This window comes from Hemicordylus capensis, chromosome 3 (assembly GCF_027244095.1).
Source record: "Hemicordylus capensis ecotype Gifberg chromosome 3, rHemCap1.1.pri, whole genome shotgun sequence".
Taxonomy (NCBI): Eukaryota; Metazoa; Chordata; class Lepidosauria; order Squamata; family Cordylidae; genus Hemicordylus; species Hemicordylus capensis.
The window spans coordinates 50,648,293-50,662,017 of record NC_069659.1 but is presented as its reverse complement, the minus strand read 5'-3'; the positions used below and the strand labels follow the sequence as shown (position 1 = coordinate 50,662,017).

At 45.1% G+C, this 13,725-nt stretch overlaps 1 long non-coding RNA gene across 1 annotated transcript; it reads right to left on the bottom strand.

Moving 5' to 3' along the window:
• Positions 1–1,897: 1,897 nt before the first annotated feature.
• Positions 1,898–10,057, bottom strand: LOC128349024 (uncharacterized). Its single transcript, XR_008318501.1, has 3 exons — positions 9,823–10,057; positions 6,375–6,405; positions 1,898–2,179 (listed from the first exon to the last, which is right to left on the bottom strand). It is a non-coding gene; the product is annotated as an uncharacterized LOC128349024 (long non-coding RNA).
• Positions 10,058–13,725: the final 3,668 nt, after the last annotated feature.

Sequence of the window (13,725 nt, the reverse complement as noted above, 5' to 3'; positions counted from 1 at the left end):
CAAACTGTGCACTAAGGTGGAATAGTGTGCCATACACAGTCAAGTTTCACAAAGTTAAAAGTTCCCAAAGGATCTGCATTGGCAATTTTGTTATTTAACTTATTCATCAATGATCTGGAGTCAGTGAGGTAGCCAAGCTTAATAACATAAGACAGCCTTGCTGAATCAGGACCAAGGCCCATCCATTCCAGCATCCTCTTACGCACACTGGCCACCAGTTGCTTCCGAGAAGCCCACAGGCAAGAGGTGAGGGCATGACACCAAATTATCTGAATCAGTACAAGGGAACTGTGAAGAGCTCCAGAAGGATCTCTCCAGACTGGGTGAATGATGCACACTGAGTCAAAATATTCTAACTTTACATGTACCCTGATGAAGGTGTAAACTGGCTGTGACTGGCAAGTATTCTTGGGGGTCCTAAAGGTAAAGTAAAGTTGTGCTGTCAAGTCGATGTCGACTCCTGATGACCACAGAGCCCTGTGGTTTTCTTTAGTAGAATACAGGAGGGGTTTACCATTGGCATCTCCCGTACAGTATGAGATGATGCCTTTCAGCACCTTCCTATATCGCTGCTGCCTGATATAGGTGTTTCCCATAGTTTCCCTATGTGTGTTTCCCATAGTCTGGGAAACATACCAGCGGGGATTCAAACCGGCAACCTCTTGCTCCCTAGGCAAATTACTCCTCCACTGTGCCATTAGGTGGCTAGGGGACAAAAAATGTCTACTCAGTGTTCAGCAGCTTCGAAAAAAGCAAATTTCTGCTAGGGATTATTAGGAAAGGGATTGAAAATAAAATGGCTAGTATTGTAATGCTTTCATATGCATTTCTGTTGTGGCCATATTGGAATATTGTCCATAGTTCTGGTCACCTCATCTCCAAAAATGATATAAAACTGGAAAATCCGAGAAAAGAGCAATCAGAATGATCAACAGGGTAGAACATCTTCCCTGTGAGGAAGGGCTAAAGTGCTTGGAGCTTTTAATTTCAGAAAAAAATATGACTAAGTAGGGGACATTATAGAGGTTTTTAAAATTATGCATGGTGTGGATAAAGTAGATGTTTTTCACACACACACACACACACACACACACACACACACACACAACCTCATAAGACTATAACTCAGAGTCATCCAATTAAACTGAATGGCACTATATTCAAGAAAAACAAAAGGAATGTTGTATTCTTCAAACAACATGTCATTAACTATGGAACGCACTGCCACATGATGCAATAGTGGTAGTGATCAGTAGACTAGATGGCTTTAAAATACTGGATATTATACACAGATCTGGAGGCTATCAGAGGCTATTAGCCATTACCACCATATGGTATGTCCATGTTCAGAGATATTATACTAGGGGTTGGTAAACAATTAGAGGGGGTTGTCACCAATATGTCCTCCTTGGGAGCTTCCTAAAACATGTGGCTGGCCATGAAAACAGAATGCTGGACTACATAGTTCCTCAGTCTGATCTAGCTGGGCTCTTTTTATGTTCTTACTAGTGCCTGTTAAGCCCGTTACATGAATGGGCGCTAGAGTTGCCCGCAGCTCCGGCCGGGCCCACCACCCACTGCCGCCCGCGGCTCCGGCCAGGCCCACCGCAGCTCCGGCCGGGCCCACCGCCACCGCCCGCGGCTCCGGCTCGGCCCACCACCCACCGCGGCTCCGGCCGGGCCCACTGCCGCCTCGCCCAGCTTCCCCCGCCGCCTCCTCACCTTGCCCGGCCAGGGCCGCCGCCTCGGCTCCGCAGCCACCATGGCCGCCCACAGCCTGGCCCGCTGGTTCTCCTCACGGACGCCTTTATGCGTGCGCCACGCATGCGCAGAACACCTTCAAGAGACACGGACGCAGGACACGGACGCAGGTACCTTAGGGTTTTATTATATAGGATGAGAGAAATGCTAGTGCAATGTATGGAAATGAAGAGAGAAACTTCCACAGAGTGGAGTCATTGTGTCTCTGAATGATTCGTTTCTCTGGTCTTGCCTCCTTCCAGTCACCATTGTGGATATGTAATACTGCCTCTTCTCTGCACTGAGTGTGATTGGATCATTCAGGTATGCAATAATGTAGGAGACTGGATTGATCTCAGAAGTTGTCTGTTGCATTTCTTTATGAGTCACTGATCTGGGCTTGCCTCCTTTCAATCAGCGGACACTCTCAGGGTGCAACCTGATATGAGGGAAAGCCTGCATCAATCAGTGGTAGTGCATTAGCTTGACAGGCAGAAGGTGCCAGGTTAAATTTTATTTATTTATTTATTTATTTATTTATTTATTTTATTCATCACATTTATATACCGTCAAACTTTCGTCTCTGGGCACTTAACATAAAACAATTAAAACACATATAAAAAGTTAAAACAATTCAACAATTTAAAATCAATCACAAAATTAAAACCAACAAATTTTAAAAGGCTGAGAAAGCTTGATTTAAAAGATGGGTTTTTAGATGTTTTTAAAAAATTGCCAGAGATAGGGAGGATCATATCTTAGTGGGGAGTGCATTCCACAATCTTGGGGCAGCAACCTAGAAGGCCCATCTCTGTGCAGCCATCAGACGAGTTGGCGGTAACTGGAGACGGACCTCCTCAGATGACCTCAATGGGCGGTGGGGCTCATAGTGAAGAAGACACTCTCTTAAAAACCCAGGGCCTAAGTCATTTAGGGCTCTATAAGTTATAACTAGCACTCTGTATTTTGCCTGGAAACCTATTGGCAGCCAGTGTAACTCCATCAGCAAAGGAGTAATATGGTCTCTCCAAGATGACCCAGAAACCAACCTGGCTGCCGCATTCTGAACCAACTGAAGTTTCCGGACTATGTTCAAAGGCAGCCCCACGTAGAGCGCATTACAAAAGTCAAGTCTGGAGGTCACCAACAGATGTATCACTGTTCTGAGGTAATTGATCTTGAGAAACGGGCGCAGCTGGCATATCAGCCAGAGCTGATAGAAAGCACCCCTGGCCACCACCTCAACCTGAGAAACCAGAGAGAGGTGTGGATCCAGAAGTACTCCCAGATTGTGAACCTGTTCCATTTGAGGAAGTGTGACCCCATCTAGAACAGGTAGATCAAAATCGTCTCTGGAGTTCTGACCCCGCACAATAAGTACCTCCATCTTATCTGGATTCAGCTTCAGTTTATTCTCCCTCATCCAGCCCATTACCGCTTCCAGACAGGCATTTAGGGAGGATATGCCAGCTCCTGAAGAAGTTGACATGGAGATGTAGATCTGGGTGTCATCAGCGTACTGGTAACACTCAGCTCCAAATCCTCTGATGATCTCTCCCAGTGGTTTCATGTAGATGTTAAAGAGCATTGGAGAGAGTATGGGGCCTTGAGGGACACCATACTTAAGCTCAGATTTTGAAGAACAACTATCTCCAATCGACACCATCCGAAATCTGTCCTAGAGGTAGGAGTGGAACCACTGTAAAACAGTGTCTCCCACCCCCAACACCCACAGACATTCCAGAAGGATACTATGGTCAATGGTACTGAAAGCCGCCAAGAGATCCAAAAGGACCAACAGAGACACACATCCTCTGTCAATTCCCAATTGGAGATCATCCATCAGGCCAACCAAGGCAGTCTCCACCCCATAGCCCGCCTGAAAGCCAGTTTGAAATGGGTCTAGATAATCAGTTTCCTCCAAGACCACGTCTCCAGATAAAGCTGGAAATATGACACCCTGGAGAGCCAGTCAGTAGACAGTACTGACCTCGTTGGACCAAGGGTCTGACTCAGTATAAGGCAGCTTCATATGGGACATGATGGGAGATCTGTGATCAGGATGGCTTAAAGAAACAGCATGAACTGGCAGAATGGGGTTTAATGGGAATTGCAGTGGTGGAAGAGGCAGCTATACAATTTTCCAGTTTGCGCCCCCTCCACCCCACTGGAAGCTGTTGTTTGCCCAGCAGAGAGGATTCTGAATGTACCCTTATGGTATCTGTACATTTTTGCCTGCCAAGCAAACAACTTCTTCAGTGTCATGGTGGTTTTTCACAGAGAAAATGGCATGGGAGAGGAATTAAACTCCTTCCCGGTGTCATAGCCCTAGATTCAGCTGCTCCTCACTGACCTGTTTTGTTTTTTTTAAATCATGAGATCTTAATCATAGATTGCAGCCCCCCTCAAATACAGGGTACAGATAGGAAGTGTACTTCTGTATGTGCACTGAACATCATGTGTGAAAAACTGTACATGTGTATGGATCTATACATGCATATATTGTACACAGATTGCACGTGAGTGGAACATAACGTATGAATAGGGCTAGTGACTCATACAGAGCATGGAGGTGAACTCCACTGAAAACAAGCCATTTTAATACTCTGTTCATGTGTATGACTAAAGTGTGCCTCCAATTTTAGTACAGAACAAAGTGTGTTTCTGCTATTAGAAGTTTGGAAAGCGCTGCTTTATTAGCTGCATAGAAGTGAGAACTTCATCAATTGCAACTTGTCACACTGTATTAAGAGATGGTGTGCCCATCTGGTGAAATTCCTTCTTCTTCATGACCACTAATAGCTCAGAAGTCCTATCCTCCTTTTTGCCTTGTCATCAGACACATTAATAGTCTTAGCATTTGTGTAATTATCATGGCTTCTCTCAAAGCAACCTCATGTGAGGCAGGAGTTCTGCAATCAGAGCTCCCAATTTTTTAAAAAAGGTTTAGACAGGGGAGGGCAGGGGGATTTAAGTGGATTGGCGCAGCAGTGCTGGGAAGTGGATGTTCAACCGTCCTTCCCACCAGGCTGTTCCCCCAGTCTCAATTGGCTCTCAAAGCTATTGGCTTTGTGAAGGAAAAATGAAGGAAATTGCATTTTGTCCTTGTGCAGGTTTGGGGTGGGGTGGGGTAGATCGTGGTGGGGTGGGGGGGGAGGTTAGCCCCCCTCTCCTTGTGCCAAGAGCACAAAGAGTGTACAACTCTGCTCTGATCAGCTTCAGACCCCCCTGCACCTGCGTTAAAGTTTTTTAGTTTTGCTTTTTATAACCTCCTACATCATGTGTGGTTTGGCCCCAAGTAACTGTTGTTTTGTAAGAGTGCTGAGAATTGAGAATTAGCTGGTTGATGCCCTAACCTCCTCATCACATCCCTAAACTTACTAGCAGAGAGGTAAACTGCTTCACCTTTGGGATACATACATTCCCTACAACACAAGATAGCCAATGATGCATTCCAGATGTTAGAAATCAGGACTGAGATTGTCTTCTTTAGCCAAAATAACACCGGAGTGCTCCCAATACACAGGGGATGGGGCTAGAAGGGCTCTGTGGATTCCTGCCAACAGAGGATGTGGGGCCTGTGTCTGCAAAACTCTTCCAACATCCAAACAAGGCGAAGTGGCATGGCATGGGGCTTTGCATTAAGGGGCTTTGTATGGTTTTATATATAGATAGATAGATAGATATAGATATAGATATAGATATAGATATAGATATAGATATAGATATAGATATAAAATAATAGCATGATAGAAGGTGGGAAGCTGAGCACTTGCAAAATAAGTTACAAGATTGTTGCAAATCCTTGCTGTAGGATTTGGGGAGCATCATCATGCTTTGGGTGGGTTTTGAACTGCATCCTGTTCAAAAAGGAAAAGGCTCCAAAGAGTGCAGATCTGCAAGAAATCGGTTTTGCTGCATCTCCTGCCAGAAAGCTGCTCTCTCCACCCCCAGACAACTTGGCGCAGATCATAGTCACTCTCTCTGTCTCTCACTTTTCCTTTTGGAAAAGAGGCATGGAAACTTAAGGAGAGAAATATTATACACCCAAGTAATTTAGGATGAAGTATTTGGAGCAAGAGCTCTTTATTACGAGGGTGGCCGCAGAGAGAAAAATGCAAGGCTTTAAAGCACTTTTATTTAAGCCCATCAACTTTTTGGAGTCTCCTGTACTGAGAGTTCTCACAATCAAGCACAATATGCACACACACACACACACACATGTGTATGGATGTGCGTAGATGGGGGGCAGGGATGGCCATTAAAAAGCTTTGCTGAGAAAGGTATTTCTTGTGGAAGAAAAAAAGGCAGGCCCCTTGCTCCCTACTGAGCCCATTTCTCCTGCTTTGCCAGAGCTGTCAGGCATGAATCCCAGTAGCATTCCGTAACTAATTGACAGTAATGGGGGCCATTGGGAGTCTAAGAATACATGGCATTACCCAGCATGCACTGGAGCAAGGAGGGGGCTCAGAGGGCAGCTGTGGGGGAAATAAAGAATGTCCTAACTTTTTTTTTTTTTTGGCAGTTTTGTTGCAGAAATAGGGGTGAGAGGCATAAGAAGCAAATGATTTCTGGGAAACTTTATTTCTCTAAGATTTTGAAAGAATACATGATGCACACTTTTTGTCTCTTACCCGTAGTGGCTCAGTGTACAGCGCTGGGACCCTAAGGAAGAAACAGATAGAATTTCTATTTCAAGTTAGGAAGATCTGAAGAAAACATCTCTTGCTGGTATTCTCTTCTCTCTCCCTCTTGCTCCACTTCCAGTTTACAAAACAGTCTGCATTAGAGGAAATTCTGCAGGCACTCCTGTTGAATCTCATTTTCTAACAGACCTCACCACTTTAAATCCCCTCCAGGTGAAGAGCTTTCACTTCAGACATTTAAAAAAATCAGCAACCCAGGTTTTAGGGGATGGGGGACAGCAGTTTTCCTTACCTGTATGGTAACTATTTCAGTGGATTGTTCCACGTTTGTGAACAACACTTTTGGCCTGAAGACACATTTTATTCCCAATGTAGAAGATTAATCAAATTCAGAATAAAATGTGCTGAGATAATTAGCTCAACACACCAAAAAAGAGTTCTGTTTTCACACAGAAAGATGGGAAGTCCTGTTAGGATCCCAACGTGCAGGTGATTTGTTCACGATGCTACGTGAGAAAGAGAAACATGGTTTACATGAACAACTGACTTGGAGGCTATTCTCACGATTTCAGAAAATTGGGTAGCCTCCACTAGCCCGATTTTCTGTAATCGTGAGAACCGCCGGACTCAGTTGCGAGACCAATGGTTCTAGAGTGGGTAACCCATTCAAGTACCCCTCCCCTAAAACCAGGTTTGCGGAGCGAGCGCTCCGCAAACCTGGTTTTCAAGATTGTGAGTAGCCGCGGTACGGCTCTGCGCTGTGCCTACACACGAGGAGACCCCCGGAGGGAAGGTGAAAAGCCGCCTCCCGGCTCTGGGGGTCTTCTCAGTATGCCCTGTACGCTCATGCAGGGCATACTGGAGCTTCTGGGGGCCGCACGGCCCCCAAGCTCCCCAGCCCCCACCAGCTCCATCATGGAGCCAGCAATCGTGTGGGCGGCCGATCCGGCTGCCTAGGGCTCCTGCTTGCTTGTGTGTGGAGTTCCCTGCTCAACTTCGCAAACCGGGTCTCACTGATCGTGAGACCCGCCTCCATATCTTATGAAAGCCAATGCTACCACAAAAGAAGTTCACGTGACAATTGGAACTTTTATCCATTATCCCAGGGCTACGGTGGCATCCCACTTCAGGCGATAATGCATTTAAATAAAAAGTACTTTAAAACCTTGCTTCGCATAGGCACCCATCAATGCTTATCAGAAAGATTATTTACACACTATGAGCCAACACATTGCAAACAAACCTACAAGTACACCTGGCATTTCTAGGGATACAAGATAATTACTCATAAGTAAAACCACAAATACGCAGGGTTAGCTTTGGAGTGAGCAAATACACTCTATAGTTCTATCTCAGGGTTCAACAGTTAGCAAACAGGAATGGATGAACTGTGAGTTGCCTCCATCCTTTATTTGAAGAGCTACACATTTCTTGCAGCTACATACCACTCTACGTCAATGAAGAGAACTAGAGCCTCTCCTTGTAATGTGACAAGAGATAGGCCTGGTTCACACAATCATGTGAATCTAGGTTTAATGTGGATTACCATTAACATGAGTGTGTGAATCCATGCGAAGGCAGGAATCTTGGGCAATAGACCACGTTGGCATGGATTTACACAGTTGTGTCAATGCCTTGCCTCACTAACCTTCTGGAATTCTTTGAGAGTGTCAACAGATGTGTGGATAAAGGTGATCCAATTGACATAGTATACCTAAACCACCCAGAGACGTAAGTTTTGGGCGGTGTAAAAATATGATAGATAGATAGATAAAGTTCCTCATCAAAACATCAAAGACGCTTGAGAAAACTTAGCAGTCATGGGATAAGGGGACAAGTATATGTGTGGATTGCTAACTGGTTGAAGGACAGGAAACAGAGGGCAGATATAAATGGAGAGTTTTCACAATGGAGGGAAATAAGAAATGGGTTCCCCCAGGGATCTGTACTGGGACTGGTGCTTTTTAATTTAGTCAAATGATCTAGAAGTAGGGATAAGCAGTGAGGTGGCCAGATTTGCAGATGATACCAAACTCTTTCAGGCAGTGAAATCCAAAATGGATTGCGAGGAGCTCCAAAAGGATCTCTCCAAACTGGGTGAGTGGGTGAAAAAATGGCATATGCGGTTCAATGTTAGCAAGTATAAAGTGATGCACATTGGGACGAAAAATCCCAAATTCACATATACGCTGATGAGATCTGAGCTGTCAGTGACTGACCAGGAGAGGGATCTTGGGGTCGTGGTGGACAGCTCATTGAAAGTGTTGACTCAATGTGATGTAGCTGTGAAAAAGGCCAATTCCATGCTAGGGATCATTAGGAAGGGGATTGAAAATAAAACTGCTAATATTATAATGCCCTTATACAGAATGATGGTGCAGCCAAACTTGGAGTACTACATACAGTTCTAGTCACGACATCTAAAGAAGGACATTGTAGAACTGGGAAAGGTGCAGAAGAGGGCAACCAAGAGGATCAGGGGCCTAGAGCACCTTCCTTATGAGGCAAGGCTATAATACCTGGGGCTTTTTAGTTTAGACTGCAGGGAGACATGATAGCAATAGCAATAGCACTTACATTTATATACCGCTCTATAGCCGAAGCTCTCTAAGCGGTTTACAGTGATTTAGCATATTGCCCCCAACATTCTGGGTACTCATTTTACCGACCTCGGAAGGATGGAAGGCTGAGTCAACCTTGAGATCTATAAAACCATGCATGGTGTGGATAAAGTGGAATGAGAGAAATTTTTCTCCCTCTCACATAACACTAGAACCAGGGGTCATCCCATGAAATTGGATAATGAACAAACGGAAGTACTTTTTCACACAACACATAATCAACTTGTGGAATTCTCTGCCACGGAATGTGGTGACGGCCAACATCCTGGATGGCTTTAAGAGGAGTTTAGATAACTTCATGGAGAGGTCTATCAGCAGCTACTAGTTGGAGGACTATAGGCCACCTCCAGCCAGCCTCAGAGGTAGGATGCCTCTAAGTACTAGTTGCACGAGAATAACAGTAGGAGAGAGGGCATGTCCTCAACTCCTGCCTGTAGGCTTCCAGCAACGTCTGGTGGACCACTTTGTGAAACAGGATGCTGAACTAGGTGGGCCTTGGGCCTGATCCAGCAGAGCTGTTCTTATGTTAGATTCAAATAATTGTGTGAACCAGGCCACAGAGTTTAGAGAGATATGATGGAAGCAAATCAGTACTCCTATCCCTTTAATAATTGGGTACAAGATAGTATTTGAGTACAGGTGGCACTCTTAATTCAGGAAGGTTCTGTTCCCACCAGTTTCCACAGATAACAAATCTGTGGATATGAAATCCTTAACCCTATGGAGACTGCGGGGTTAGCGTCCTAGTGTTAGCACACTGAAATGTGCTGAAAATCACAAGAAAAAGCAGAGGGGAGCAGAAATAAGCACAGTACCTTGCTCTTCAGCTTTCCAACAATGCCCCCAAAACTTCCAAATGCTCTGATTTTTGTTCCTTTTAAGGGTTTTTTTTTTAAAAGGGTAAACAGAAAAGAGCCACAAAATGGCTCAGCATTTTACAAAAAAACAAAGGACAGCAGGAAATGACATCAGACATCATTTCCAACTACTCAAGAACCATGGACAGGTAGAAATAACTCTGTTTTCACCCTGCAAATAAAGAAACTGGGTTTCTACTATGACCCAACTGCAGATACAAGAAACCATGGGTAGCAAGGGCCACTTGTAGATGCAGTTTGTCTTTCATGGGTGGGAAAAGCTACACCTGCTCTAATTCTCTGTTACGTTCAACTCTTAAAGGGACAGAAGTCCTGTCTTCCCTTGTATGCAGTTACTCTGTGGGTCTTTGTCTATAAATTGATATTGGCTGCACAAACCTCCCTTGTCCACTCTGAAAACATCTGAAAGTCAGTGAAACTTCACAGACACAGCCTCTGGCCTAATTTCTGCAAACAGCAGAGGAGCTGGTTGAATCTGTTCCTGGAGTGGATGAATGTTCCCTAAGAAAACAAATTCCACCCATAAGGAAAAACTTGATATCAGAGGGAATGGTACTAGCTTAATCTTCTCCATGATACCATTTTTGTGCATACAGGAGTTTTTCTTCATAGGGACATATTCTGCAGTGCTGTCTACAACCTGCAGACTAAGGTGGTACAGTCCATGAACAGTTTTGCCATTTCAACTGCCTTTTGCAATGAATGTTTGTGTGCATGCTGTGTGTGGGTCAAGCTTGTATCCGTTGTGCCATGTTTTGCTAGAGCTGTATTGTCTATCCATTTCATCCGGTATAGGAGGTGATTGCGTGCTATTTTTAATTTGGTTTCAAAGTTTGCATCTCTGTGTGTGTTCTGCTCATGATGCACTACATCATGAGTAAAGGTAAAGTGTGCCATCGAGTTGGTGTCAACTCCTGGCGATGACAGAGCCCTGTGGTTGTCTTTGGTAGAATACAGGAGGGGTTTACCATTGCCTCCTCCCGTGCAGTATGAGATGATGCCTTTCAGCATCTTCCTGTATCGCTGCTGCCCGATATAGGTGTTTCCTATAGTCTAGGAAACATACCAGTGGGGATTCGAACCGGCAACCTCTGGCTTGCTAGTCAAGTCATTTCCCCACTGCGCCATTAAGTGCATGCAGTTAATTGAGCTGCTTCAGTGTGGCAAACACAAGAGCCTTGTTGTGATACCTTAAAGATCAAACCATTATGTAAAAACTACACGCCACTTCATCAGATGCATGAAGAGCCCTCCTCCGCTGGCAGCTGTATACAGGGATCTAAAGAAAGAAAAACAAATTATAGGAGGCCAAAGGTCTGTGGAATGCGAAAGGTACACTTAGTGGCCATTTTTATGTAAAGTTTAAATGTAAAGGGTAAGTACTGTGATGGTTCACCACAACAGGAATTCTTGAGAAGGCAGTGCTCCTGCAGAGACTGTTTCTAACCTGCCAGCAGTTCAAGAAGTAGCCCTCTGAGCAGGGTGTCTTGCCTGTATAACACCTGGCACTATTACACATGCAAGAACTGTAGTAGTTTGGGTGGGGGGAGGGAGGTGTCTTTTCTGACACACACACACACACACACACACACACACACACACACACACTTTTAAAATGTTCCCATTTCATAAATTAGTCAGGATGCACACACACCTCGTACCATGCCTCTCCTTCCTTCCTTTTTTCCTTTTGCACTGAGTGCAGCACCTTAAAGTAGCAGGCAATTCAATGAAGCAAAGGTTGGCTAACAGGGATGGGGATGGGAAGCATCTTTTAAATAAAAAATGATAAGTGATGAATAGAACGGCTAATCCCGGGAAGCTCTGAGAATATAGAGCAATGCCTGTGGGGCCTCTCTTTTTTCTTTTCTCCCCCCCGCCCCGCTTTTTTTTTTTTTTTTTTTTTACATTTTTCTTTTCTTTAATTTTGCTGCAGCACATATAATCAATTATGGCCTGAATCGGGGATAAGGGGTGGAGAAGCACTTCAATTCATAAATCAATTTTATACGGTCATCAGTCAGGTTGTGAATGCAAATACCTCTGTCGGTTTAGGTTATTCAGAATTAATTGACTCCCACCGGGCTGGGCTGCAGATGGAGAGGAGCTTTCTCACAAAGTCTACTTGAGCTCAGCATGGGGGCGGGTGAGCAGCCTTCCTCTTCTCTTTTCCCTGCTCTCTTGTATTATACTATAGTATAGAAAATGGAGGGAGGGGTGTGTGCATGTGTGTGTATGAGTGAGAGAGAGAGAGAGAGAGAAAGAGAGAAAGATGCTTGAAGAAAGAAAAGGATATGCAAAGATTAAAGTGTCTGTTCCTCTTCAGCTCATAGACACTTTTATGTGATTAAAAATGCATTGCTTTCAAGGGCTGGCTCTTAAGCCTTGAGCTTCTCAAGGAAGAAAACAAACAGAAATGCCAAAACCCAGTGCTCAGAGTTTCAGCTGAGTCTCATGTCGTTAAAAGGCGCACTTTCTATGGGCACGTTCACATCTGGGTTACTGTTTCAAAGTCAAGCCAAGGTCAGCACTGGCCATAAGTCACTGACATCTGTGTGGGTGTGATGGTGGCAGTGTATGACCAGGCTAGGTAGACAGAAACCTGTCTTTGTGTGGAAATACCGCCTTTTTAACGTCTGATCTCCATTTGCTGGAGCTATCAACAGAGATGGCTTAGGGTGGATTTACATGTCCACTTAATACACCAAATCTCCTTATTTTCCTACCGCATGTACTCAGCATCATGTACTGATGTCTGTATGTGTCACGTGGTGCTAGATAGATGTAGGTAACACTCTGCCACAAAACACAAATGAGGTTGGTCTGAACTTTTAGTACATTGCCAGTACCACCACAACCCCGCCCACCTGACACATGCAGAAGTGTGCATCAGTGCATGCTTATTGAGTAACATGCACAGGGCAGACAAACAGATCTGGCAAGTTTTAGGAAGACAGAGGTAATATAAGGTTGCCAAGTAAGGAAGGATAAATAAAAAGAGCCCAGTAAAAAAAGAGGCTGTAGAACAGAATGAGCCCTTTCTCATGACTGGAGAAAGGGCTCAAAAGGGGCAAGGGGAGGAAGCCTTAAAAGGCTTACCTCTCCTGCAGACGATCCACTCAAAGAGTCTGGGCACAGAAATTGCGCTCCCTCCTCAGGCGGCCTGCGGGCTGGGAGTGTCTCCCTGCTACCCAGAACTCCCATAGTGCCCCACATGAGTGCATGGGGCATTATAGGGATTCCGCCGATGCCAGCCAGGAGCCCCACAGTCTCCTAGCCCTGGCTGTAAGCAGCCGGGGCTGTCAGACAACCAAAAAATGAGGTTGAGAGTGCACGTCCTCTCTTAACCTCATTTCGAAGGAGGGCTCCTCAGGCAGGCTTGCCACCACTAACAAGATGGGCCAATATGGCAACAAGCTCCATTCATAAACTCCTACCCTTAAATCAGCCTGCTCCCTTCTGGGCCAAAATGTCCAAGCAAAACCATGATGAACAAAGGCAAGAAAAGAACCAGGAACAGCCCGAATGGCGACCACCATGGTGACCACCACTCAGCCAAGGCAGGGAAGCAGGTGAGAATTGACTCCTATTTCCCTCCCACTGAGCCAAAAGGAGCCGTGAGTACTTTCTCTGCAATCTGCACTAAGAACAGATTTACAGTCCTAAGAACAGATTTAGCCCCCCCTCTTCCCCAAGGAACTTGCTATAAGGGAGACAGCATTACATCAGGCTGCTCTCTCACCATCTTCCAGCCCAAGAAATGCCCCCAGAACAGAGAAACAGGACACAAAAGTCACAGACATGCCCCCCTCCCCTGCAATGATGGCACCTTATATGCAC